Genomic DNA, 19,133 nt, shown 5'->3' with positions numbered 1-19,133 from the left:
TGCAATGTCGCATGGACATCGGGGGCAGTTCCCCTGGATTGGCAGACTGGGGTGGTGGTCCCCCTGTTCAAAAAGGGGGACCGGAGGGTGTGCTCCAATTATAGAGGGGTCACACTCTTAAGCCTCCCTGGCAAGGTCTATTCAGGGGTCCTGGAGAGGAGGGTCCGTCGGATAGTCGAACCTCGGATTCAGGAAGAGCAGTGTGGTTTTCGTCCTGGTCGTGGAACGCTGGACCAGCTCTACACCCTCGGCAGGGTCCTGGAGGGTGCATGGGAGTTCGCCCAACCAGTCTACATGTGTTTTGTGGACCTGGAGAAGGCGTTCGACCGTGTCCCTCGGGGAGCCCTGTGGGGGGTTCTCCGGGAGTATGGGGTACCGGGCCCTTTGATACGGGCTGTCAGGTCCCTGTATGACCGGTGTCAGAGTCTGGTCCGCATTGCCGGCAGTAAGTCGGGCTCGTTTCCGGTGAGAGTTGGACTCCGCCAGGGCTGCCCTTTGTCACCGATTCTGTTCATCACTTTCATGGACAGAATTTCTAGGCGCAGCCAAGGTGTTGAGGGGATCCGATTTGGTGGCCTTAGGATCTCATCTCTGCTTTTTGCAGACGATGTGGTCCTTTTGGCTTCATCAGATCGTGATCTGCAGCTCTCGCTGGAGCGGTTCGCAGCCGAGTGTGACGCGGCCGGGATGAGGATCAGTGCCTCCAAATCCGAGGCCATGGTCTTGAGCCGGAAAAGGGTAGAGTGCCTTCTCCGGGTCAGGGGGGGTGTCCTGCCCCAAGTGGAGGAGTTTAAGTATCTCGGGATCTTGTTTACGAATGGGGGAAGAAGGGAGCGGGAGATCGACAGGCGGATTGGCGCAGCGTCTGCTGTCAAGCGGGCGCTGTACCGGTCCGTCGTGGTGAAGAGAGAGCTGAGCCAAAAAGCGAAGCTCTCGATTTACCGGTCGATCTACGTTCCCACCCTCATCTATGGTCATGAGCTTTGGGTCATGACCGAAAGAACGAGATCGCGGATACAAGCGGCCGAAATGGGTTTTCTCCGTAGGGTGGCTGGGCTCTCCCTTAGAGATAGGGTGAGAAGCTCAGTCATCCGGGAGGGACTCAGAGTAGAGCCGCTGCTCCTTCACATGGAGAGGAGCCAGTTGAGGTGGCTCGGGCATCTGGTCAGGATGCCTCCTAGACGCCTCCCTGGTGAGGTGTTCCGGGCACGTCCCACCGGGAGGAGGCCCCGGGGAAGACCCAGGACACGCTGGAGGGACTATGTCTCTCGGCTGGCCTGGGAACGCCTCGGGATTCCCCCGGAGGAGCTAGAAGAAGTGGCTGGGGAGAGGGAAGTCTGGGCCTCCCTTCTGAAGCTGCTACCCCCGCGACCCGACCTCGGATAAGCGGAAGAAGATGGATGGATGGATGGATGGATAAAAATATCTGACTTTTTTGTGCAAATGTTAAACTTTTCAAACTGAAATTTTTGGACTTTTGGAGTCCAAAATTTTCCCTGTTTTTTCTAAAACATTTCTGAAATTAAATTTAAAATTTGAGTTTTGTTCTAGTAAATTTTAAACTTTTTTTTCTTTCTACTACTGTCCTAATACACTAGTATTTGATATTCTAGTATTTCATCTAAACAGAACGGCACAAACAGACAAAAAGCTCGTAAACGTCTCCTTTTCTGAAAACCGAGTTATTGTTCTGAGAACGATGCTTCATTTTGGCTTAACTAGAGAGACTGAATCACATATTCAGCTGACCAGATGAAACAGGAAAGAGGGCAAAGGTCAAAACAAGTGGTTTAACTTTTTAATCACATTTAATCTAAAGCTAGATTTCAACAGAATAAGCAACATCAACAACCGGATTGGCTGCTAAATTATAAACTAAGCTAATATATGAGCTCAGAAACAAATACATTTAGCATTTTTAATCTGATATTTATCTTATGTTACCATCAGATTGGTGCAAAGTGTTTTCTATCCATTCAGCTTTCAGGTGTTTCAGAACCTCCTGATCATTCATGGAACTTCTTTAGAAATGTGGACGATGACGTAGCATTGGGGACTTCTGTGCTAGCCGCGGAAAGTTTAGCATTGACGCTATTTTAGGCTTAAATAGCTTCACTGAAAGGCTAACTCTAGTTAGCACAGCTCCAACACCACCGTGGTGTTTTTCAGCGTCCCATTAGATTGTTTTATGAAGAAAAAATTTACCCCAAGTGGGCAGAGAGAAGCGACTTTGTGATCTATTGCTGTTTGTGCATCAGATTTACAGGCGTACCAGAAACACGTGAATGCAAAGGTTCCTGGCAGAATTTTTTTTATTAATGCCCTTAAAGTTTTAGTGTTTTAAATTCTATGTACTTAATTGATCAAAATTAGTGCCTGGTCCTAGTCAAAAGTAAGATTTTAGTTAACATGACACTATTTTGTCAGCTAAAAAATCCAAATATGATGTCTTCTTGAAGATGTACATTCTTGTGTGAGGATCAACAATTAGTTTTCCATGAAATTTCTTGCTGGATGAATTTTAAAGTAAAAATCTGTCTTTAAAAACAGAACATAAAAAGTGTAAAATGAATGTGTAAACAGAGATCACATCAAAGCTGTAAATACTTGAGCGAACGTAACCTTCCCAGTGTTTCTTTTGCATATTTTACAGAAGAAACACAACAGCTGCGGCGGCATGTTGTGAGACATCTCTCTGAGTAATCTGATGTCATTATGCAGCTGCAGCAACTGAAGCAAGAGCCGAGATGGTGTAAGAAGAAAGAGGCTGGCCTTGGGGAGTTTGCTTTGGCTGATCAGGGATTGACTCTGTAGCCAAACAAGTGTGAGACCATTACAAAGCTGCCAGGCACCTCAGTATTTCTTACTGCGCTTAGTGATTTCTTTCTTCTTCTTTTTTTTCTTGATGTATGCATCTTTCTCTCCAAAGCAAACGCAGCATTTTAATTAAGCCGCTGACGGCTAGCCGTGTTGCCATAGAGCAGGCTTTGATATTTGCTTTAAAACGTGTTTGGCACCTATTTCAAAATGCAAGCTGTCCCAGACACCCTGTTATATGCTTGACAGCAGCAGAACAAATGTGCATGGGAGAAACCCAGGGCTAATTTAGCCCATTAATTTTATAACAGTTTCTAAGGTCCACTTTGGAAAGTTGAATGCTCTCCAGGTGAATTAGCATGGGTGGGACTGCTCACTCCAAAAACAAATGTGGTCAAAGTGTAACTCAGCCTGAATAATAATTTTTCTTCCACGGTTGAGGGAAACGAAATAATTGATGCTCTGTATGGTCACAGTGTTTCAATATTTGTGTGTTTGGGTATCTACGTGCTGCTCTGAGGAAGAATATGACTTCTGTTTGCCTGTCAGTCCGCAGTGTGTACAGCAGCTCTCCTACATTACTCATGAGGTGGAGGAGCTTCGGAGAAGGTGACCCATTTCCCCGTTCCACTTCTGTGGCCTCCCGCTCCTTCTCCATCAGAGTCACTGTCACTCAAAAGAGCTGAGAAGGAAATTCACTTTGGAGGTGAAGTGGGTCTGGCCAGTAAAAGAAGTTTGGTTAATATTTTCCTCTTTGTTTAAAGTGGACGGTTATTTATCTCAGATTCTTAGCCCCCAGTCCACACTGGGAGGTTTTCACAAACCTGGTCACTATATGAACTGTAAGGAATAATACACGATCATGGTGCTCAGTAACTTCCCTTCACACTTTGACCAGATGAACAGTGCAAGTTCTAAGCCACAAAAAATCCAAACCAGTAAGAACCAAAAACAATTGGTACCATATTTTCCAGATTATGCATACAGCAAAACCACAAAATCTTACCGAGTAATTTTGGTCTATTTCTAGTCAAAATATCTTAGCACACTTGAATTAAGACAAGAGGAAACTTAAGAGCTTGTTTCAAGTAAATAATTCCTTAACTTTGATAAAAATGTACTTGTTCCATTGGCAGATTATTTCACTTATAACAAGACATTTTTATCATGTTGGTATGGATCAACATTTAATGCATCAGTCAAAAAATGGGTCTTGAAGAGGAAAGTAACGTATATAAGTCACAGGAATTTTCAAAGGGGAGTCGAGGAAGTAATGTTGAAACTTGAGAAATAAAAAAGACCTAAAGGAGGATCCAGGAAAGATTTACAACTAAAGAAAGACAATCTGGCGAAGGAGAAAGGGTCACACTGATTATTTTACGCTTACTGCAGCGCAGAAACTTTACGGATATTTGTTGATGAACATTATATTCAAGACATAGCCTTCAAAGTGACTTTGGGGAATAAAAACCAACATTTAAAGTGATAAAAATAGTCTTTTAAGACATTATTGTGCTGTAATTCAGTGTTTGGTGCATAATGAAAACATCATTCACCAACCTTCAAGGATCCCACTAAGAAGGACATTTGTGAAGATGAGACCAGTTTGTAGTAGATGATGGAGGCTCCAAAATATGAAGGCGCAAATAAAACCTAAACGAGGCGAGAATCAGATGACACAGCGATCTGACGTCTCAGCAGCGCTTGAACGTCTTTCTTCATTCAGCCAGTTTCATCAAGCCAAGAAACCGACCTAAAAGAGTCCCAAAGAGAGGACACATTATTTAATAATTCATCCGGTTTCATTATTTATCTGTGCAAGATTTCCTGAATGGATACCGTCGCCATGTCCTGTAACTACTGCTTCCCTCAGATGATTTTATGCTGCGTGACAAGCTCTCAGGAAGAGAGCTAATGACCAAGCAGCACTTTTTTTTTCAACTTTTATTCCCAGCCGCTTCTCGCTCATCACCTCATAATCATCTTTTTATAGCTGCTTTCTTTTAAGGACTGTGTCAGATCAAGTTGGATGCCTCTTTCACTGCAGCCACAGATCATCCTGCTTTTATTCCTCCTCCATTAAGGTAAATGTTTAATTTGTCCTTGTCTCTGCAAGTACATCTAGAGGACATTGCGTCTACTTTCAGCTCCAACCAATATAATGGCTTTCACCATCACTCCTAAAATCATCAGGGCTGTTCAGATCTTTGATTGTTGCAAGTTCTTGAGATTTCATGAAACTTGCATCATGTAAATTTTAGCTACACTTTGTGCGAGTATTAATTGAAGAGCCCTAAAGGCTCATATCTTCATGATTATGATTGGTTTGAATGATCAGGCCATCTTTGAAATTAGCTCTTCCACTTTTAATCAACTGTGGAGCTTGGAGTGGAGGCAGCTGCATTCTGGCCTCAACTATCACAAAGTTAACAATTTATACTCCATTAATTGGAGCATAAAAATATTGCAAGATGCTGGCAAAAAAAATGAGAGGTTGAATGATTTTTAGGTTAGAGAGAAAAAGGTGAATATTTAAAGAAACACGCCGACATAAGGAATGAAAAACATGGACGCACCTTAAAATATATTCACAGGATATATTTTATCTCCAATCCATCAGTTAGCCTATCAGAAGTTTCCAAAGTCATGACATCATCATCATCTGGGCTTTCCCCTCGTTGTTGAAAGAGACAGTAATTATTCTGATTTTGAAGACACTAATAAATAAATCTGTAATATATTCTGTCTCTCGTTATTGTTTCATTTAGCAAATAATTTCAGTAAGTTATCTAAAAACAGAGAAGTTTGGTCTGAAAAAATGAAGTTTATGTATCTTTTTATTAATGAATGTAAATGTGGGATTTCAACTGTAAATGTTCAGAACAGTGAACACAAAAACACAAAATCAAATATTTCTGGTCTAATTTCGAGGGCCAATATCTTAATACACTTGAAATAAGAGAAAACTAACTTACAAGTAACTACTCAGCAAGATATAAGAGCTTGTTTTCAGTAAATAATTTCTTAATATAGATGGAAAAGTTTCAGTTCCACTGGGAGTTTATTTAACTAAAAACAAGGAAAATATCTAGGTAAAAGTGAAATAATCTGCCAGTAGAAATAGTCGTTTTTCATCAATATTAAGCACATATTTATTGCTGAAAAGCTATTTTTAAGTTAGTTTTGTCTTATTTCATGTGCACTAAGATATTGGCACTAGAAATTAGACCAAAACTACCTGATAAGATGAACAGAACCCTGGTCCTTCTGAGTCTTTCTTAGGGAATGTTGTGAGGAAGAGGGAAACTTTGGATGAAGGATATGATTAACCTTGGAGAAGTGAAACAAGATTAGCTAACAGAGAACTCTATCGTTTATTGTCTGAACGTTGCAGTTTAATGGTGCGTTCACACCAGCCATGTTTAGTCTACTTTAATTAGACTTTATTTTATTTGCGTAGAAAGTCTGGTTTGTTTTGGGAGGTGTGATCGCGTAATCTGACCAAAGAAATGAACTCCGCTCTGCCTACAAACCTCGGTCTCGGATCGGTTGAAGCAAATTCTGGTGCGGTTCGATTGCATATGTGAACACCATGCAGACCAGAGACAGCCATAGAAGCAGGAAGCAAACTACAGTGCAGGGCAATCTGGGTAAATATAACCAAAACAAACATGCTAGCCTAGCGCTAGTGGGAGAAATGCCTCATGGTCTTTTACCAAAGATGAAAGAAAAATCCTACAACCGCTAAAATTTCCATTTTTGTTTACATATTGTGAAGAACAAAGTTGCGCTCAGTGTTTCCTTCAGTGGTTCTTGGTGCAGCGCCCCCACAGGCGATGAGGGGAACAGGGTTTTCAAAGTGCTTGGTTTGTTTGACACAGTGAGGTGTGAAAGCAAACTGCAGCAGCTGAAAATGTAACAAATGTTGCAACTTTGGTCCCCCAACCGAGTTTACTGGACTGTCGGGTATGAAAACACTTTTAATGGCAAAGCTAAATGTCTTCTCCCTCAGAGCTGACCTGTAATTTTGTGCAGAGAAGTTTTAAGGTTACAAAGAAAAGCCTTTGGACCCTAATAAAATCCACATGAGAGACTTCTGTCAGGAATAGATACAGTAGATATATACAAAAAAAAAATCAGAATTAAAGTGAACTCTTGCTGTCTATCAGCTGAGCAGAGTTGTGCTATAATCATCACTGGATGTCAACAGAAACACTATGTTTAGCTCGGCTTTGCCGCTCTCTGACTCAAACTGTCAACAAAACTCAACACTTCCTTGTCGTTCTCACATTCAAAGCCCTCTGGGAGAGCTGCGAGACTTCTCAAGTGAAAACTCACTTCTTTGATGGCGGTTTAAAAAGGTTTAGGGTGAAGTGGGGATCCTGACGCAACACTTGCTGCACCGGTGGGAATTAGAGCTGTGCATGTGGGCAGTATCCTAAATTTACCCACTCAACAGGGAAACATGAGGAGGATTTTGACTTCGAATCAAGTGTGAAAAAGAGAGAAATTGGATATGAGGACTCTACACTTAAAATAGTGTTGCTTTCTCAGCCACATGGGGAGACAAAAATCTCAAGTCGACTTTTATAGAATAAGTTTATGACCAGGTACTTTTAGGTCACTCTTTGTATCTGGATTTAAAACATTACATTCACACATAAAAACAGCTGATTCTCATATATTTCCAAGTGTGCTCTTGAAAGTGGTTGAAACAAAGTGCAGACAAGCTTTTCGTCTCGACACTTACAGCCTTTTAACACCTTCAGCCAAAGCAGGACTCACCAGGATTTCCCCTGATAGTCATAACCACATCATTATCAGGGGCACCGTAAAGCCTGCGAGTATTTACGCTGCAAGTACGAGCCTTTAGGTGGGACCACAAACTGCTCCCTGCTCACTCAGTTCGCTGACAGGCTGGAATGGGGAGTGCTTGATGAGGTGGAGCGAGTTTCTCAGGACAGAAAACGGAGTTGGTTTCTGATGCGTCCGCCATGCCTGGGCCACAACCGGAGCGCTTGTTGGTTGTGTTTGCCCGTTTTTGATCCCCCACCCAGGGAGAAATGAGCCTCGGGTTTCACAGGTGGCATTTAAGCGCTCCCAGTCAGGAGAACCGACACCGTCTCTGCAGAAGTGGCCAATTAGGATCGAGTGTCGGCTCGCTGACACGTGAAGGCCGGAATGTGCGAGTGCTTGGTCAGGCGGGGACAGGAAGTAGTGCTGGTGGTGACAGGATTTGTCCCGGTCATGAAGGAAGGTTTTCAAACACATGGAAACCCTTATTTCTGTCCGGGGTTAGGAATTAAATATCCTGCATATATCAAACAATCATTTACTTTCTTATCTTTAACCCTTTTTTCTTATTTTGTTGATCCAGTTTATCCTGCTTCACTTGAGCTAAAGCTTCAAACCTCTTTTATATCTCAACACCAGGAGGTGGAGTTATGATAAAATACACAGACGTACAAATTAAACGCAACAAATGCAACAACAAATACAGTAACGGTACAAAAATAATGCATTACAAAAACTGGGGTCCTGGAATGCCTGACACTTATATATACATTTTAAAAATGTCGGCCATGTTTGAAGCTAGACACCACAGATTCAAAGGCTCTAAATGACCCTTGTTTGTCAAAGGTCAAGGGTCATTTAGCGCTGATATTTTGTGACCTATATTTAGTAAATGTACATTTTCCTGACTTTGTGTACTGGGCAATTTGTAAAGTTGCACAGTCAAGAATTAACAAAAATGGAGTTTCATTTTCCAAAGTTGTATTTTCTACATGTTACTCGTTCATTTATATTCATTTATGTCAGTTTCAAACTAAATATTTGATTTACAAACTAAATATTTAGCTAGCAGGCAAAATATTTAGTTTGTAATTTAACATCTTAGTACCAAACCAAATATTTAGTTAGCGAGTTAAATAGTCAGCTTGTAACTAAATATTTAGCTTATTTATCTTGCTAGCCAAATATATTATTTGTAAATGTAATATGTAGTCTATAAACTAAGTATTTAGTTTTCACGCTAAATATTTAGATAGCAAAATAAATTACTTAATGTGTATTTTAACAGTTTAGCACCAAACCAAATATTTAGTTAGCGAGTTAAATATTCAGCTTGTAACTAAATATTTAGCTTACTCATCTTGCTAGCTACATATATAGCTGGGCAAATAGATATATAGTTTGTAGGCTATATTTATTTTGACAATTAAATATTTAGATATCAAAATAAATAAACTAAAGATCTAGTTTGTAATTTAACTGTTTAGCTCCTATCAAATATTTAATTAGCAAGTCAAATATTTAGCTTGAAACTAAATATTAAGTTCAACGCTAACGCTTTTGGTAGTCCAATTTGCTAGATATCAGCTAAATATTTAGTTTGAGGGTAAATATTTAGCTTGCTAAATCAGCCACATAATATTGCTAAGTTTCACCTGTTAATTGGCCAAAAGGAAATTTGGTGTTGAGTGCAAATTATTTACCTCTACTGGAATAAGTCAATTAAGATAAAATATTTTCAATTAGTTACCAGTTAACACTTCACTGGCCAGTAAACAAGATTTATTTATTTAAAACGAAGCAGGTTGGAGCTGCTGAAATCCATCCAATGCTGCTGCTGTTTCCCTTTGTTTATTGGGAATAAGTGACTGTAACCTTAGTTACAGATTAAAGATTTAGAAACCCAGAGGATGCGTTTCCTGTCATTAGCTGGAATGCATCATCAGATGCAGACATCACTGAGCATGTAAGACAATAACCCTAATGCAGATTAAAACCAGCGCGCTCATTCCTCACATTTTAATTTCTTAATTTTCACATTGTTAACATTGGTGTTTCATTATGAGGAGAACAATCCGCCGCCGCTCTCGGTGGCCTCCCGTCCTTTGTCCCGCATGTTTTCTTCTTCTCTCTGTGCTCACAGTGGCTGCTGTATCTTTTAATGAGATCACACTTCATTAAAGAAGCCCTTCCCCAGGTCTCTCAATACAAACACTTCAATTAGCTGCAGCGAGTAGCAGCAGAAAGGAAACGCTACGTTGAAGAAAGACGAGAGAAATGGAGGGATAAAGCAGCGAGTTTACATCCGCATATATCCCATCTGATTGCTGTGCGGAGCCAGCACATGGTTCTACAGTCAACTTCTTCGTATAATCAATTTTCTGGAGTCGCTTTCATATCGTTTGCCACATAAATAAACACTCTCGAAGGTTGTTATAGCAACAACACAAGTGAAACATCTTCCATGTCACTATGGTGATGGAGTCCATGAAGCCTTTGTCACAAAGAGAAGAGAAAACATCTGTGAGGAGCGAAATGCTGCGGAAATTCAGAAACTCATCAGCTGAATTCAGCGACTAACAGAGGGAACGTTTCTGCAGCATCATTAGTCACCTGGGGATCATAAACAGCCAGTTAGAGAGCAGCTGAGTCACTAAACACTCTGAATGATCGGCTGAATCAGCGCAGGCCTGGAAACCTTGAAAAACAAACCTCAGAGCCCGTTTTCTGATTCTGCCATTGTGGAGTGCGGACTGGCAAACGTTTTGCATTTTGACTCTGATCAGCAACAAACAGCGAGGAGCCTAAAAAGCTTGCTCTGCTTGTGTAGCTTATTTGAAATGGGAGGAACAGACAGCGGCGGGTTTGTCCCCGGGGACATTGTCCCAACACTGTCGGCGCGAGGGCCGCCCATTTGAAGCTCCGCTGTTTGGACAAAACCGGGTTCTGTTTTTAATCCTCTTAATCTTTTGAGAGCTGAGGCTTTCTGAAACAACTTGGCAGGTTTTCCGGCTCCACCGTTCAGCAGCAGACTGAGTCTCCCTCTGACCGTCCTGCCGTGTTGGTGTCTCACTAGCATGTTTACAAAGCTTGGTCGCTCTCACCGAGGATTATCTGTTTCTAGAGATTTGCCAGATTTTAACAGATTAAAATCGTCATTTATCAAACATAATATGGCTGTTTAAATCTTATTACTCAGTACAAATACTAAACAGATTTAAATGACATTATTTGCATGCTGGTTTTAAGGGTGATCTATTATTCTTCCTTAATAGATTAGGTTAGGTCTATGTGGCCTATACAAAACATATTCATTACATTGAAGCACAAAATCATTCTTAGATAATGACATTTTAGCTGTTTTATGGCATCTGTTACTTTAAATCCAAATAAGCTGCAGCTGGCCACGCCCCCCTCCAACTCAACGTTTGAACTCGCACAAGAAAATGGCTGCAAACAGATGCACAATTATACAACCGGACATCTTTGAAAAGCAGAAGAGGAGCCTCCTGCACAACCAACAAGAATGCAGCAAGTGGTTTCTGGATGATAAGTCAACAAAAAGCACTTTCCTCTTCCAGCAGCCATTGTACTGTGCATACAGCGGCAAAACCAAATGTACTGAACCTCTGCCGTGGTTGCTAGGTAATGAGCTGAGCTGAGCCCGGCGTTGCTAGGTAACGGCGTAGTGGGAGGTTTTTGAAACAACTCGTTTTACAGACACCAGAAAAACTTTGACTTGTTGCTAAAAGGCGTCTGGGTTGTTTTTGAAACTGGATCTCAGCTAACACTACCAAAAATGGTTCTTAAAGCAAATAATTAGCTTGTAAATTATCTGCAGCACATGGCAATAATTAGCTTTGCTAACAAAATGCTACAGAAAAGAAAACAAGTGAAAAATACACTGCAAACAAGTCTACCAAACGGAATCAAACTGTAATGCTACTTCGTTTAAGGGTTGGGTCATAAGCTGTCCATTAAGCTTATGTTAATTTATGACCTAATTCACAAGCTGTGAACAATTAAAATAAATATTATGAAACATAACATCACCTGGTTTCAGCTGGAGGCATTTCTTACCTGCCAGCCTAAACCAGAAGTCACTCAATCTAACTAAAGTGTTTCTTATTCTTCATGATCTTGTTTGTTCACTGATGTCCTCTAACAAAATCCTGGGGCAAAAATATTCCCCAAAAAACACTGAGCCCTGAAAAATGTTCCTAATGCAACACTGTTGGCTTGATCACATCCAGTCACAGACCGGGCAGAACCAGAACATCTCCAGGGGAAAATGTTCTGTTTTTCTGCTCTCACAATTCTTTATGTAAATACCAGAAGTGCAGCAATAGGAACATCCGTCTCACAGTCAGAGCTTTATACTGAATAATTACAGTCAGTCTAATTGCACCAATCAGGCTGGGCATTAAAAACACCTGCAGAACATTATTTAGGTGCCCCTTATGGTGCCAGGCAGCTCAGAGACGAGAGAAACCTGCAGAACCGGAGTTCCACCTGGAGCGTTTTGGCTCTGTTAGGAAAATTATCCTCCTGTTCATTTACTCATGAGTTTATTTTACAAGTTATGTTTTCATATTATTCTTTTCATATTATTCTTTTATATTATTACTCTCATATTATTCTTCCTTTTATATTTACTTAACTTCTCTTTCTTTTGTAGTATATGTAGTTAAACATTCATGTGTTATTAGTTCCATATGTAACTGATTAGTTGTGGTCAGCCACATGCCCTTATAAGGGCATGTCCATAGGAGGTTTCAGAATGTAAAGACGGTTGGTCAATTCTCTGTGTGACTGTGTGAAGAGAAGCCCAACCTCCTTTTTCTATACAATAAAGAGAAATGCAAAGAAAGAACTGGCAGAATTGAGTCCAGGCAGTGTTTGACAGCGATTCGTCGCGTCTGTTCTCAATTCTCCTATTCTGCAGAAAAGAAATCAAAAGAAACCTAATCTCTGTCTCTGGCTGATTCTTTGCAGGTTGTGACAAAATAAACCTATCATTTTTGGAGGCTCGTCCGGCATTCCCAACATACCCGCCGCTGACAGACGGAGGAAAGACGCGCTGAAAACTGCCGGCAGTCAGGTTCTTTAACCTGAAAGTCCCGGGGGGTAAATTCCTCGCTGGGCCAGTGTCTTAGGTCAACCTCTTTCAGCCAACGGCGGATTGACGGGACTCAGAACCGAGACAGAGCAGGAATCAGCCAAGTAAGTAAATAATGTGGTATCCGGGTGGTTTTCAGTCCCCCGTTTGATGTAAAATAAAGAAGGGAAAGTATAAAACACACGCACGAAGGGAAAGAAACCTGTGAAACCTTTAAAAAAACAGTGGGAAAGCAAGTGGTGGGCCTTGTTGGGGATGTGTAGCAAGAATCCTCCACTCAAATCATTTATTGAGTTGAGTCGAAGTGAGGATTACCACGACAAGAATTTAACCACCACCCCACTTCCAACCCCCGTTCTGTAGCGTCCACCCTAGGTGTCATAAAGAACGGGACGAAAACACTGTAAAAAATGGGTTCTTCACATGGGAAGGTGAAAAGTCTTAAAGGGGATGAAAAGTTTATGTGTGAGATGGAGCCAGGTAACTTAAAATACCTCACCAAATGGGAAAAAGAAGTATGGAATAAATGGTGTGTTAAAAGTGGAACAATGGAAGGACGTGGTGTGTAAATTAGAAACAAGTGTTAGTTCAAAAACTGGTACCAGACAACAGAAAAAATTAAAGGAACTTGTAGTTGCACGTAAGTGGTTAACCCAGGCACAAAATAGACATAATGCGCGTGCTAAAAATAAATTAGGCCGAAAAACCGAAGCTTTGTTTGTTAGACCAGAAGATAATGAAACTCAACCTCGAGCTCAAGTATGTGCACAAAAAACCCCACCCCCAGCCTTTGACCCAAAGGAGGACGCTCCTGAGGCATTAAGGGGGGTTTCAACAGGCCAGCCTGCAAAACTAGAAAAACAACAGGAAACTTTGGGTCCCTCTCAATCTACTCGCAGTAAAACAACCCCAATAACTGCTAAAATCCATGTACAAATGGAAAATCCTCCTCCATATAATTCTTCTAAAACTCCGGGTTCTTCTAGCTCATATCAAAAGTTGTACCCTTCACTGTCTGAGCCATCAGAAGAGTTATATCCAATGGTTCAGGTTGCAAATCCTAATCCGGGAGAGGAAAATAAACAACCTACAATACTAGTTTTCCGTCCGTGGTCTCTTGAAGAAGCCAGAAAAGCTGTAGAAGGTGTAACTTCTCCAAAAGAAGATCTTGATAAATGGATCATGGACATGGAGGGGATTTATAATTCCTATGGATTAAATGGATATGAATTTGGCCAAGCCTTGCAATCTTCTTTAGGGAAAGATTGGGCAAAAGTCCGGGGCACTTATACTGGATATTCAATCCGTTCTCCAGGAACTGCTTTACCATACCAAACTACTATGGGAGGTGAACTACAACGTCAGTGGGATGAAGTTCAACAAAGAGCTAAGGAGGTCTTTGCTAGGCATGCAGATTATTCCCACCTTGGTTCAATTAAACAAAAATCAGGGGAAGATGTCGATGATTTTAAAATCCGTTTTGAAAACGAATATAAATTTCATAGCGGCATTATGTTCAGTGATCACAACGGCTCGCCTTACCAGCAGCAGTTAAAAAATATGTTAATGTCCGGGTTTCTCCCACACATTGCTAAATGGATTAGAAAACATCTGGTAGCATTTAACACCTCCACCGTTCATGAGTTAATGGAGTATGCACGGCATGCAGAGAAACATGCAAAAATAAAGGGAGGCAGTTCTAGTGGGGGAGATGCACACATCTTCTGGGCAGATTCCACCTCTGACCCAGAGGAAGTGTTTTCATTTCAAAGCACCCGACCCCCTCAAGGAAATAGAGGTGGTTTTCAAGGAAATAGAGGTGGCCCTCGGTCTAGGGGGTTGTCTCAGTTAAGAAATAGAATACCACAAACAGAGGAGGGGTGTTGGATTTGTGGGTCACTAGATCACTGGTCAAAAGAATGTCCTAATCAGAGACAGGCGCCACACCAAAGGGGGAGGAGGAGAGGTCGCAGGGGCAATTCACGACCTTATCAGGCGTGACTAGATGAATCAACTGTTAAAAACGAAGTTCAGACTCAAGTTGTTAATGTGTATGGGGCAATGGAACTATTAAATGCATTAAAAGAAAAGCCGTATATTGTTCTGACTGTCCATGGTCAGCCTGTGACTTTCTTATGTGACTCTGGAGCTTGTAAAACTTGCGTTAAAGACAGTGTAGGACTCAAATCCTCCAATACTCCTATATTTGTAAAATCAGCAAATGGTCAAACTTCACAGGAGTGGATGTCACGCTGTATTGACATCTGTGATCCTCAGACAGGAAAAAGGCTGCACGCCCCTGTTGTAATTTCACCTAGCTGCCCAATTAATCTCTTAGGGCGCGATTTGATGGGAAAATTAGGCATTGCAATTTTCCCTACAAAGGGAGGAATGAAAACTGTAAGAGTTGAAAATGTTATGGCCACAGTAACTGAAAAACCAATGTATTATGCTCTGCAGCTGCCATTTCTTAAACAGATAAGTGAAAAAAGTGAACTCTTAATCAAAGCAAAAGAGTCTCTGTCTGTCCCTGTTGATGAAACACCGTTAGCAGAACTAGAAGTTATCATGAATGTGTGTTTAACAACAGATGACAGATATGCAAAAAAGTTCTTAAAGCAGGAACCAATGTTGGTGACTACTCAGTATTTATATACTGACGGAAACTCATTTGCAGCAGCTTCTGTGCTTCTGCCCACACAACAGCTATCTCTTTATTGCCTACCAGGGGTCCCACATCTGTCTTTGTTTAAAGCTGATGACACACAAAGCAGAGACACAGGTCCCCGTTTAAAAGCAGCAGAAATGGCATCTGATTTTCTGCCTTGTTCTCAAAAATTAGGCTGGACGTACAGTCCGAGTACACAGCTTTGGAGAATGTCGTACAGAGTTCTCTTCGATACAGAACCAAAAGTTACAGATTCTCCTTGACTTAATCTAGATTCCACAGTCCTACTATCGCAGTCTGATGAGGATGACCTACAGACTTTGCCTGCTTCATTATGGTCCACAGGGCCAACAGATGTAGGATTAATTACTATAGTGGAACCAGTCACTATTACTCCAAAATCACAGTGTAGGCCCAGAATAAAACAATACCCGTTAAAACCGGATGCACAGGAAGGAATAAAACCTGTTGTACAGGACCTTTTGGATGCTGGAATAATTAGACCATGTTTCGATTCACCATGTAACACTCCAATTTTTCCAGTACAAAAGGCTGATGGAAAAAATTGGCGGATGATCCAAGATCTCCGAGCTGTAAATGCAGCAGTCCAAACTCGAGCCCCAAACGTTCCAGATCCACACACGTTGCTTAATTCCCTAGACCCAGAAAGCAAATTTTTCACCGTGATCGATTTAAGTAATGCTTTTTTCTCAATACCAGTACATCCTGACTCACAATACTGGTTTGCTTTCACTTTTGAAGGAAAAAAGTATACTTATACGCGTTTGCCACAGGGTTTTGCTGATAGTCCAACTATTTTCACACAAGCAGTTATGACTTGTCTGGAAAGTTTTACTCCGCAAAATGGTAGTCAAATCCTAGTATATGTAGATGATCTTCTCATAGCATCTAAAAGTAAAGCAGCATGTAAAGCAGATTCTCTGCAACTTTTACATCACCTTGCATCTACTGGAAATAAAGTTAGCAAATCAAAATTACAGTGGGTTCAACAACAAGTTCGCTATTTGGGACATCAGATTTCTGAAAATGGGAAGGAAATACATGATGAGCGAAAATCTGCAATAGCGAATGCTCCAAAACCTGTAACAAAAAAACAGATGATGGCTTTTCTAGGCCTCTGTAATTATTGCAGAGCCTGGATCCCACAGTTTGCAGAAAAAACACAACTGCTACTTAATCTCATTTATGAGACTCCTATGGCCATGTCTGAGGTGATAACATGGACACCTGAAGCTGAAAAACAGTTCACAGATTTGAAAACAGAGCTTATCTCATCCACAGTTCTTGCGCTACCTGATTACAGGAAGCCGTTCGTTCAAACTGTTGATTGTAAAAATGGGTTTATGTGTTCAGTCCTGTTACAGTCTCATGGAGGAAAATTAAAACCTATCGCATATTATTCCAAACGGCTAGACTCAGTCGCATCTGCACTTCCTTTATGTCTACAAGCTGTATGCTCAGCTGCTCTAGCTGTAGAAAGTTCAGCAGAAGTGGTCTTATATCACCCACTAAATTTATTAGTTCCTCATGCTGTAGATGTGCTGTTGTTGCAGGCAAAAATGTCTTTTCTGTCACCTGCTCGACAGCTCTCCTACACAGCACTTTTGCTTTCTCAGCCTCATTTAACAATTCAGAGATGTACTGTTCTTAATCCTGCTACTCTTGTCCCAACTGCTACAGATGGTGTTCCACATGACTGTGTGTTTGAAACTGAAAAATTACAATTACCTCGTCCAGATTTGTCTGATGTGCCATTAAAAACTGGCAATGTATGGTTTGTGGATGGATCTTGTTCCAAAAATTACAAAGGGGAGACTCAAACAGGTTACGCAGTGGTGACCTCTGCTGGTGAAGTAGTTGAAGCCAAACAGATCAAAGCACATCATTCAGCCCAGGCTGCTGAACTAATTGCTTTGACCAGGGCTTGCGAGTTGGCTAAAGGTCAAGATGTCACTATTTATACTGATAGTCAATATGCATTTTCTACAGTTTTCTTTTTTGCTAAACAATGGGAACGCAGGGGTATGACTACTAGTACTGGCAAATCTGTTACACATGCTAAGCTTCTGTTATCGCTGCTTCAGGCCATACTTTTACCATCTAAGTTGGCCCTTCTCAAATGTGTTGCTCACACTAAAGGGACTGATTTTGTGTCAACTGGTAATCGTTATGCAGATAACACGGCTAAGCTAGCTGCTACAGGCGCTTTTGGTGTGTCAGAGATATATCATGCGACATCACAGGAACTTCTTATTGATCTAGAAATTCTCCTGTCACACCAACAAGCTGCTCACCGTGCTGAACAACGCCCATGGTTCAGTAAGGGTGCTGTTAAGAACACAACAGGCCTTTATATGCTTAACAACAAACCTATTCTTCCTAAAAGTCTTTTTAATGCTGCAGCAATTCTGACTCATAGTTGTTGCCATGTGTCCACAGGTGGGATGGTTCACATAATTCAGCAGCATTTTTCAGCGTTTGGGTTTAATGTATATGCTAAAACTTTCTGTAGAGCATGTACAATCTGTGTAAGACATAATCCACAAGGAAATGTTCGACCAAAGAGGGGTCAATTTCCTAAGCCACAATACCCATTTGAGACTATGCATATGGATTTCATTGAACTTTCTCAAAGTGGTCCCTATAAATATTGCTTAGTGATGATTGATGCTTTTTCTAAATGGGTTGAAATTGTCCCATCAAAACATGCGGATGCACTAACTGTAGCTAAAGCAATATGCAGAACTATCATTCCAACTCATGGCATCCCACAGAAAATTTACAGTGACAATGGTCCACATTTTGTGAATCAAGTCATTCGGTTAATGGCAGACAGATTGCAGATAACATTAAAAAATCACTGTTCATACCATCCCCAAAGCGCTGGGTTAATTGAAAGGGCAAATTCTACTGTTAAATCCAGACTTAAAAAATGTATGGAAGAAACCAAAAGGCCATGGCCAGAGTGTCTGGATTTAGTGAAAATGTACATGAGAATTGTGCCCACTGGGAATGGTTTAACTCCTTTTGAAATAGTACACGGCAGAGCTTTTAAGCTTCCTTTATTTAAAGACACCACACCACCACCAGATGACAGTGAAAAAACTTTAGCTGATTACATGAAAGAAATGTTACAGTCTAAAGAAGTGTCAAATGCAAATTCACTGCCAGAAGAACCTTTGTCTTCACAGGACCTCCAGGTGGTGAAACCAGGCGATTGGGTTTTCATCAAGGCCATTAAGAGACAGAACTGGGCCTGCCCACGGTGGGAGGGACCGTTTCAAGTGCTTTTGACCACTCCCACTGCAGTAAAGATCGCTGAGAGACCATCCTGGATTCACCTCAGCCACTGTAAGTTGCAGAGAGTGTTGGAGACCTAGGTGGGGGCAGTGGGGAAATCCGACTACAAAGGGGCGTGGCTTAATAGGGTTACGCATCTCAATCGTCGGTGAAGAACTCATCACATCCCTGTTCCATAGAGTCCTAGGTAAACTCTAACATCTCTGTAACTGAGCAAAGATGGGGTCCTCATGGAGATGGGGCCTCTTTTGTGCTGTGGCTGCTGTGTGCGTGTCCTGTTTTTTCAGTCCAACCTCACTAATCCATCTGGGGAGAAGATTTGTCCATACCACTGCTATGAAGATCTGGCTAGGACACCTTCCAGACCATCACCATGACAACATATGGCAGACTTATGTGGAGATGTTGGCCAAA

This window comes from Xiphophorus hellerii, chromosome 7 (assembly GCF_003331165.1).
Source record: "Xiphophorus hellerii strain 12219 chromosome 7, Xiphophorus_hellerii-4.1, whole genome shotgun sequence".
NCBI lineage: Eukaryota > Metazoa > Chordata > Actinopteri > Cyprinodontiformes > Poeciliidae > Xiphophorus > Xiphophorus hellerii.
This window is presented reverse-complemented; position numbering follows the sequence as displayed.